Source organism: Symphalangus syndactylus, chromosome 6 (genome assembly GCF_028878055.3).
Source record: "Symphalangus syndactylus isolate Jambi chromosome 6, NHGRI_mSymSyn1-v2.1_pri, whole genome shotgun sequence".
Classification (NCBI taxonomy): Eukaryota; Metazoa; Chordata; class Mammalia; order Primates; family Hylobatidae; genus Symphalangus; species Symphalangus syndactylus.
The window spans coordinates 108,360,493-108,369,630 of record NC_072428.2 but is presented as its reverse complement, the minus strand read 5'-3'; the positions used below and the strand labels follow the sequence as shown (position 1 = coordinate 108,369,630).

Genomic DNA, 9,138 nt, shown 5'->3' with positions numbered 1-9,138 from the left:
AATTGGGACGAACCGGCCAACCAAAGAGAAGCCGGCGGTGACGAGAGAGTGCGCGTGCGCAGTGTGTTTTCGCTGTAATTCTGGGCCGTGTTCCGGAAGCCGCGTAAGACAAAAGCGAACGAGAGGCGGAAAAAAGGAAGACGATTCCTGAAGGTGGGGTATGAGACAGAAGTTGGGGGAGAGTGGGTTTCCAATCCGAGTAGAAGGCAGTGTGGTGGAAGTTAACAAGAGAAAATGTTGAGACAAGGTAGAGCAGGCAGGAAGAAACGAGATAAGGTGTTTTTATTAGGAGTGAAGGAGAGAGACGAGTGCTGTTGTGTGAAATGCAGGTGGGGGTAGTTAAATCCCTAGTTTTCTGCAGCAGAAGCCGAAAATAACACTAAAAATAAGTCCAGTTGCCCGGGACAGAGTTGCGCACGTTATAACCAAACGGTGTACGCCTCTTAAGAACTCGACAATGAAATGCACGTTCGTATGTTCTGCTTTTGTCTTTAAAAGTGTTCCAAAATGGAGGTGTTTTTACTTTTTAAAGAAACTAAATGCAAATAGACAAAGGTGTGTGACCATCCCTTAGAAAACGAATGTCCACGCTTCTGCCACGCCAGGATGGTCTACCTTTCTCCAGGGTGAAATTAGTAAGTAAAAGGCTGCTGCATCACCGAGAAAGGACTGATGCAGGAAGGCACCAAACTTGGTTCTAATCTTGGCTCTGCTAACAAATTGGTGTCATTGCACAGGTCACTTCAATTCTTCTGGGCCTCAGTTTCCTTAGATAGTGCCATAGGTATCATTTCAGATATTTATTTCCCAATGTGATACTGTTCCCGCTTTATTTACTGTGGTGCCCTAACTTGAGAGAGCTTGAAGTTAGAAAGAGATTTATACACAAAACACCAGCAGGAGCGATTTCCCTTTTTTACAAAATATCTTTATGATTTCAGTTAAACATGTATTAAGAATTGTGGCTTTGGAATAACTCTTGTAATGTCAGCAGTTTTCCTCGGAAAAGGAAGCATTTCTTAATTAGAGCATACCCACAAGATACTCCCAAATAGTTAATATTTTATATTCTGGAACTTATTCCGATCTGTTTGAAATCAAATGTAGTCAGGAATTAGATTGTGAATGTCTCATATTCTCAGGGTAACAAATGAAAGTGTCTTCCACAAATGAAAGAACAAAGATAATTGTGTAATTTGCAGATGTTAGGTGTTGAACCAAAACCCAAAAACTAATTAATGATTAACGAGGTGTTAGGAGTTTTGTTAAAAAAAAAAAAAAAAAAATTGCTGGGCGTGTTGGTGCGTTCCTGTAATCCCAGCTACTCTGGAGGCTGAGGCAGGAGAATTGCTTCAACCCGGGAGGCGGAGGTTACAGTGAGCTGAGCTCAGGCCATTCCACCCCAGCCTGGGCGACAAGAGCGAAACTCCATCTCAAAAACAAAACGAAAACTGATCTCTGTGTGATCTTATAAAAATGAGGCCAGGTGCAGTGGCTCATACCTGTAATCCCAGCACTTTGGGAGGCCGAGGCGGGCGGATCACGAGGTCAGTAGATAACACCATCCTGGCCAACATGGTGAAACCCTGTCTCTACTAAAATACAAAAATTAACTGGCGTGGTGGCGGGTGCCTGTAGTCCCAGATACTAGGGAGGCTGAGGCAGGAGAACCACTAGAACCTGGGAGGTGAAGGTTGCAGTGAGCGGAGATCGTGCCACTGCACTCCAGCCTGGACGACAGAGCGATACTCCATCTCAAATAAAAAAAAAAAAAAAAAAGAAATGAATACTCCCTATGGCTTTTCATCCCTTAGAGTGTGCTTTTGTAAGTCTATGGCCCTGTGTAGTTGTCATTAAATTAATATGCCAGATAAATAACAGATGAACTGTGTTTATAGAGCATCACAAAATCTCTTTGGCTGGAAACTTTTTTTACATGTGTCTTAAAACCGCTATATTTTCTGTAGTCTGTAAGGATCACAGATGTAGCGAGAAAGCCTATGGATAAATAAAAGTCCGTTTATTAAGACAAAAAATGAATTATATCTGGATGCAAACACTACATATGTGATTTATCTATATTAGCCATGTACCCTTGGGAGTACATGAATGTAGAGAGCTTAGCATCTCATAAAGGAGAATTACGTTAAAGCTCCAACAAGGGAAAACTGATACATATAAACATCTGACTACTAAAAAATTAAGAGTTAACAGTGCAACTTGCCCCTTAAGTCAAAATCTCTGAAAGTAATGCTCATTTAAATGACATTATATCACTGATAAAGTATCAACTAAAGTATGCTTGTAATAGATAATTTTATTCCATTACTTCTGAATCTAAATCTTGAGCAGAAAACATTAACCTAAAGGATCAGACTTCTAGTAGAATCCGAGGAAACTGAATTTGCCCTTCTCTGAATAGTTTATGGAAAACTATCACCATAGCAATTTTTTAAATAAAACAATATTTTTAACCTATGTGATGAGAACTTTTATTTGCTTTTTTGCGTTTATGCTTTACTTCCCTACAAGTTGCAAAGGTGTTAACCAATCAGTAATATATATTGAATAGATCTAACTAGAGTTCTCCTAGGCAGAAAAGGACATAAGTAGATCATGCATCTCTACTTACAAGGAAATTCCTCAATAGTTACAGACCTTTACTTATAAAAATGAAATAATTATTGCATGAAAAAAATGAATATTCCAAATTACAAATAAAGGTAATTGATAGTCTTCATTTAACACTATAAATTACAAAGTGCTTTACTTATTTTTTTCATTTAGGGTAATAAAGACAGGTAGATTTAACTCCATTACTTAAGGGATGGAAAAGATCAAATATAAGTGATTTGTTAATTGAGAAGCAGTTTAGGATCATTATTAAGAACACTGACTCATGAACTACCTGAATTTTTATTTGTGTGACTTTGAGCATACTTAACCTTCTGTGCCTGTTTCCCCATCTGTAAAATAGGGAAAACTACACAAAACTACATCTAATTGTTGAGGAACTAAAAGTAGTACTTGAAGAGCCTGATATATAATGAGTACTCACTGTTATTCAAGGACATAGACTATACCATAAATAACCTTTTTTTTTTTTTTTTTTAAGTCTCAAAGCTTATTCCAATACGGTGTTTTGTTCACGGCCATTTTTTATGATTGGACAGATTCAGCTGTGCACATTTTAAGTGCTTAAGGAAGGGAAAGATGGATATGAGTTCGAATCTTAGAAGGTTTTACAAAAAAGGTAAGACTTAAATCAGTGCTTGAGAAGAAGTGCAAATACACTTTAGAAAAATGACCTGACATTAATTTTTTTCTTTTTTCTTTTTTCTTTTTTTGAGATAGAGTCTCGTTTTGTTACCCAGGCTGGAGAGCAGTGGTGCAATCTCGGCTCACTGCAACCTCTGCCTCCCGGGTTCAAGCGATTCTCCTGCCTCAGCCTCCCAAGTAGCTGGGATTACAGACATGCACCACCACGCCTGGCTAATTTTTGTATGTTTAGTAGAGATAGGGTTTCACCATGTTGGCCAGGCTGGTCTCAAAATCCCAACCTCAGGTGATCCACCCACGTCGGCCTCCCAAAGTGCTGGGATTACAGGCGTGAATCATCACTCTTGGTCCTGACATTAATATTTAGCGGAGGTAAAAACTGAAGATAAAAAGTCCAACAGGAGTTCAGGTATGCGTTTCTGATTTGTAGCAGGAAGAATGGAGAGGCATATTCTGTGCTCAAAGAGGTTAATAAGTAATAAAAGAATGGAGAGGCAGAAAAAAATGTGATTTAAAGACAGAGCTTAAGAAAGGTGATGAGGCCAGACCCAGTGGCTCACATGTGTCATTTCAGCACTATGGGAGCCTGAGGTAGGAAGATTGCTTGAGTCCACGAGTTTGAGGCTAGCCTGGGCAAAATGGCAAAACCCTATCTCCACCAAAAAAAAAAAAAAAAAATTAGCTGAGCTTGGTGTCATGCACATGTAGTGCCAGCTACTTGGGAGGTTGAGGCAGGAGGATAGCTTGAGCCAGGGAGGTTGAGGCTGCAGAGAGTCATGTTGGAGCTACTGCCCTCCAGCTTGAGCAATAGAGTGAAACCCTATCTAAAAACGAAAAAAAAGAAATGAGGCAGACAGCAAATCCTAGGTGGCATGGTAATGGCAGTTGGTGAATCAGAGGTTAGCAGTATTAGGGAGACACAGGAAAAGGCAAGACTGCTTGTTAACAAAGTAGATGGGGCCAATCTGTAGAACCGTGTAAACATGATACACTTTGCTCACTAGCCAATGGCGAGGCCACAGAACGTACAGGTGATACTTAAATGGGCATATACTTTACCTTAAAGATCTGGAGAACCAGTATATCTCAGGAGGCCCTCTGTTTCACCTCATAAAGGGCAATATATATTAATAAATACTTACGTATGCTTTTATGCATTGTTTATGGTATTTTTAAAATTGATTTTTATTATTAAAATTTTTAGACCAGGTGCAGTGGCTCACACTTGTATTCCCAGCATTTTGGGAGGCCAAGGTGGGCACATTGCTTGAGCCCAGGAGGTCAAGACCAACCTGGGAAACATGGGGAAAACCCAGCTCTACTAAAAATACAAAAATTAGCTGCACGTGGTGGCCCACACCTGTATTCACAGCTACTTGGGAGTCTGCAGTGGGAGGATCACTTAGGCCCAGTGAGCCGTGATCATGCTGCTGCACTCCAGCCTGGGCCGATAGACTAAGACTAGTCTCAAAAAGCAAAAGAAAAAAATTTTTTTTTTTTACCAGCCATTTTTTACTCCCCAAATCCTGCTCTCCCTTTACATTATTTTTATTTTGGAAACTGTTTGGGCTGCTATAACAAAATACATTAGATTTGGTAATTTATAAACAACAAAAAATTATTTTTAACAGTTCTGGAGGCTGAGAAATCCAAGATCAAAGCAACAGTAGATTCTGTGTCTAAGGGCCTATTTCTTATATATGACACTTTCTTGCTGCATCCTCACATGGCAGAAGGGGGCAAGGCAGCTCCATTCAACCTCTTCAGTAAGGGCACTAATCCTGTTCATGAGGGCAGAGCCCTTATGACTTACTTCCCAAAAGACCCCATCTCTTAATGCTATCATACTGGATATTAGGTTCCAACATATGAATTTTGGAGGACACCGGTATCCAGACCACAGCAGAAGCCAAAAAATGACAAAACGTTCTGTCTGTAATATGCTGTGTATAATACATTCCTGAAAATCTTCACATTTTAAGAAAATGGCTCACTTAAAATAAGAGCCTAAGGAAAAAATAAGTCGGAGAAAGCCCTCTCAAACTCTGAACAACTGAGCGGTGGTTCCCAAACTTTCTACTTACTGATGTGATCTTTAAAAACTGATAGCTGGCTCCCACACTCAAGACATTCTGAATTAAATGGAATGAGGTTCAGCTGGGCCTCAGTATTCTAAAACATCCGTAGTTAACTAATACACAACAAAATCTGGCAACCACTGAACCGTAGTGTTAACAGACACAACTGAAATGAAAATAGTAGTTCATTTAGAAGGACATGTAAAACTCCTAACAAATAAAGCAATGTTATATTAACTTAAAGAGTTTTACCTTTTTAAAAAAGTTGAAGGTTGCTTAAAGAATGACAGTTTACAGAAGGGTAGACACTGATGAGTGATGGAAACAAAGGCAGGAGATCATCAGAAGTAGCAGATGGAGAAGCAGTTGCAAACTTTGCAGGAAATGTAGAGTTGCCGGAGATGGATGGCTCTGACTCATTGTCTGATGTCGCTTTTGCCCAAAGATGTGAGGGAGCTGCAAAATAAGCACTATCAAAATGGTGCATATGGCTGAACCAAGCCCAGGGAAGAATGGGGTCCCACACCGTGAAAGGTTATCGTTTGAGTGCTATATTCCCCCAGGCCTGGTTCAATCGCAAAACTAAGTGCAATACTTGTAATTCAGCTATTGTGTCTTTGTACTACAAAGCATTAAAGTGCTATGAAAAGTTATGTATGAACCAACCCACTTTCCTTATTATTCTAACATTACTCTCCTATTTAACAATCTCATGTGACCTCATGTGTGCTATAAAAAACAGTACTCGGCTGGGTGTAGTGGCTCATGCCTTTAACCCCAGCACTTTGGGAGGCCAAGGCAGGAGGATTACTCGAGCTCAGGAGTTCCATACCAGCCTGGGCAATGTGGTAAAATCCTGTCTCTACAAAAAATTAGCCAGGCATGATGATGCGCACCTGTAGTCCCAGCTACTCAGGAGGCTGAAGTGGGAGGATTCCTTGAGACCAGGAGGCAAAGATTGCAGTAAGCCAAGATCTTCTCACTGCACTCCAGCCTGGGTGACAGAGCTAGACTCTGTCTCAAAAATAAAAAAGACAGTACTGTAGCATAACAGACTATGTTAGTATTCCACTGAGAATCTGGAATTTAAATAACGCCATCCTGTCCCCGTTTTACGTATCTCCTTCTGTGGTTCATACTGTCCTTTAGCACCAAGTAATACTTTAGGTAGGCAGTTCTTCCACCTCTGACTTTGCCCTAGAAGGGTACTTGAATTCGTATAACTTAGGCAGCTTTATTTAAATAGCACATACAGCATATGACTAATCCAAATGGAGCACCCACACCTGATCATTTTTCAATGTCTTTTTTTAAAAAATAAATTACCATGTGTGTGTTATCACTATAGTGAACCAGATTAGGGAACTTTATTTTAAGCTGAGTACATTTACTTTTCTTTTTTATTGTTTTGCTTGGCTTTTAAAAATTGTCTTTAGCAGCTTGCATTGCAATACAGGTAAAATTATACTGTCATTTCCACTGAATTTTTGCATGCCAAAATTGGAAAATAATATTGGTATCAGAAATTACTTAGGTCACTAGGATCTTCAGTCTGAATTCAATTCATTCCTTAATGTTATAATCCACACAGAAGAAATAGATTGATTTGGACTTGTTGCAGACATTGTATGGCAAGGTAGAGCAAAGCTAATTTATTGATTTTTTTTTTTTTTTTTGGAGGAAAATACTGAGGTTAGGCAATGAGAGATGAATAATGTAAGAAGGTATAGAAATGTAAATAGAATAGTGAGAGTGAAGTATAAGAATTACATTGACAAAAGCTAAACATAAATAACCTTGAGTGACCAATGGAAAGCAAATGCCTGAAATTACATTAAAACACATGGGGAGCGAATAAGGGTTGAAAATTACTTATTGGGTGCAACGCTCACTACTCAGGTGATGGGTGCACTAAAAGCCCAGATTTCCTATATGCATGTAAGAAAGCTGCAGTTGTACCCCCTAAATATTAAAAAAAAATTTAAATTAAAAACATGGGGCAGAAAAAATATCAAGGCTTTCCCTTATTTTTGATAAATTCTCGTTATATAAGTTTTGTTTCATTTTTGTAACAAATCAGAATGACTCTCCCACCTCCACCCTTTTTCTTTCAGACTATGGATCACAGATATTTAGAGCTAAAAGGGAACCTAGGAATTTTCAAATTTACATTCTGTGTCATGTGGATTAGGAAACTGAATCCCAAATAAGTTCAGTGACTCTTTTAGGGTTACGTAGTAGAGCCTACAATCAAGGCCTCTTGGATTCTAGTTCAGTGCTTCTTACAATAGTTAATAATAAAAGTAACTGTTCTACTCAAAGGACAAAATTTTGAGTTTATATGTACATATGATCAGTGCATATCCATGGATACGTCGTTGCTATTGTATGTAGACTTTTTCAGAAATTAGAAGGAATGTATATACCTTTGAGTCCAAATACTCAAAGGCAGGTTGACATTTTTCAGATGTCACTACCAATGGGAAGAATAGGAAAGGCAACTAGGATATTGTGGAAGATAGAATAATCTCTGCTACCCCCCCAGCCCCCAAAGATGTCCACATCCTAATCCCTTGGAACTGTGATTGTTACTTTACATGTGAAACAGCACTTTTTAAATGTGATTGAAGGTAAGGACCTCGAGATGGTGAGGTTATTCTGGATTACTCAGCTGGCCCCCTCTAATCATGAGTCCTTAAATGCAGAAGAGGGAATCAGAAGAGTGGGTCTGAGAGTTGTGACATGAAAAGACTTGTCCTGCTGTTGATGGGCTTTGCAGTTGGAGGAAGAGGGCCATGAGCCAAGAAATGTGGTTATCTTTAGAAGCTGATAGCAGCTCTTAGTTTATAGCCAGCAAGAAAACAGGGACCTTGGTCCTACAACAGCAAGAAACTGAATTCTGCCAAAATCTAAGTGAGCAGGAAATGGGTTCTTCCCTACAGCCTCCTTCTGGAGGCATACATTCTACTAACACCTTGATTTAAGTCCAGTCAGACCCATATCAGACTTACAGAACTGGAAGTTGATAAAGTTTTGTTGTTTTAAGCCACTAAGTTAGTGGCGATTTGTTATGGAAGGAATACAAAGTGATACAGATATGCAACCTCTTAATATATTGTCTTCCTGGATAAAAGTAAAGTGTCTATACTGTACATAGGAGGTTTTGAACATTTTTTATTCATTCTAAACAACTTAAGTACTATTGCTCATGGCCATCTTTTTCTGTGGCACTAAGTCTTTCTAAATTCTAAACTTCTACCCAGAATTTCCTCTGTGGTGACATTAAGTAAAAGGTGAGTTTCTTCAAAGTATTATTTAATACATTTGTGTGTTTTTCTCATTATACTGTCATTCTTATAAAGTGGATGCTCCACTGTCATGACAAGTAGGAGTGGTACATGTTCAGTCTTTACATAAATCTTGTCATCTTCGTCAGGTACCTACTGTGTTCCACACCTCTGTTACTCCGGTGGTTTCTGCTGGTTTTTTCTCTAGGTTTTGTCTCTTGCCTGAATTCCTTTTGTTGGTAATTAACAGAGCCACTCTTTAAACCTAGACAGTCAAGCTCCAATGTGCTGCACTGCCATTGAGATTGTTGCCCAAGAAAAATTCACAGTAGTGTCAAGAAATAAAGAACATATATAGACAAAGGATCACTTAAGGTTATTCAGATTTGAGTAGTTGTGACTGTTTCTTCAGATTCCTGGGCCTAACTCTTTACAAAGAAGAAGAGACAGATACAACACTTTTCTGCCTCTGTGACATTTTTTCCATTTCTTCA

At 39.1% G+C, this 9,138-nt stretch overlaps 1 long non-coding RNA gene across 1 annotated transcript in view; it reads left to right on the top strand.

The window, feature by feature from the left end:
• Positions 1-30: 30 nt before the first annotated feature.
• Positions 31-9,138, top strand: part of LOC134737037 (uncharacterized) — a 106,037-nt gene continuing 96,929 nt past the window's right edge. Inside the window, exon 1 of the long non-coding RNA XR_010121585.1 lies at positions 31-153. This is a non-coding gene — a long non-coding RNA (uncharacterized lncRNA). The remainder of the gene's footprint in view (positions 154-9,138) is intronic.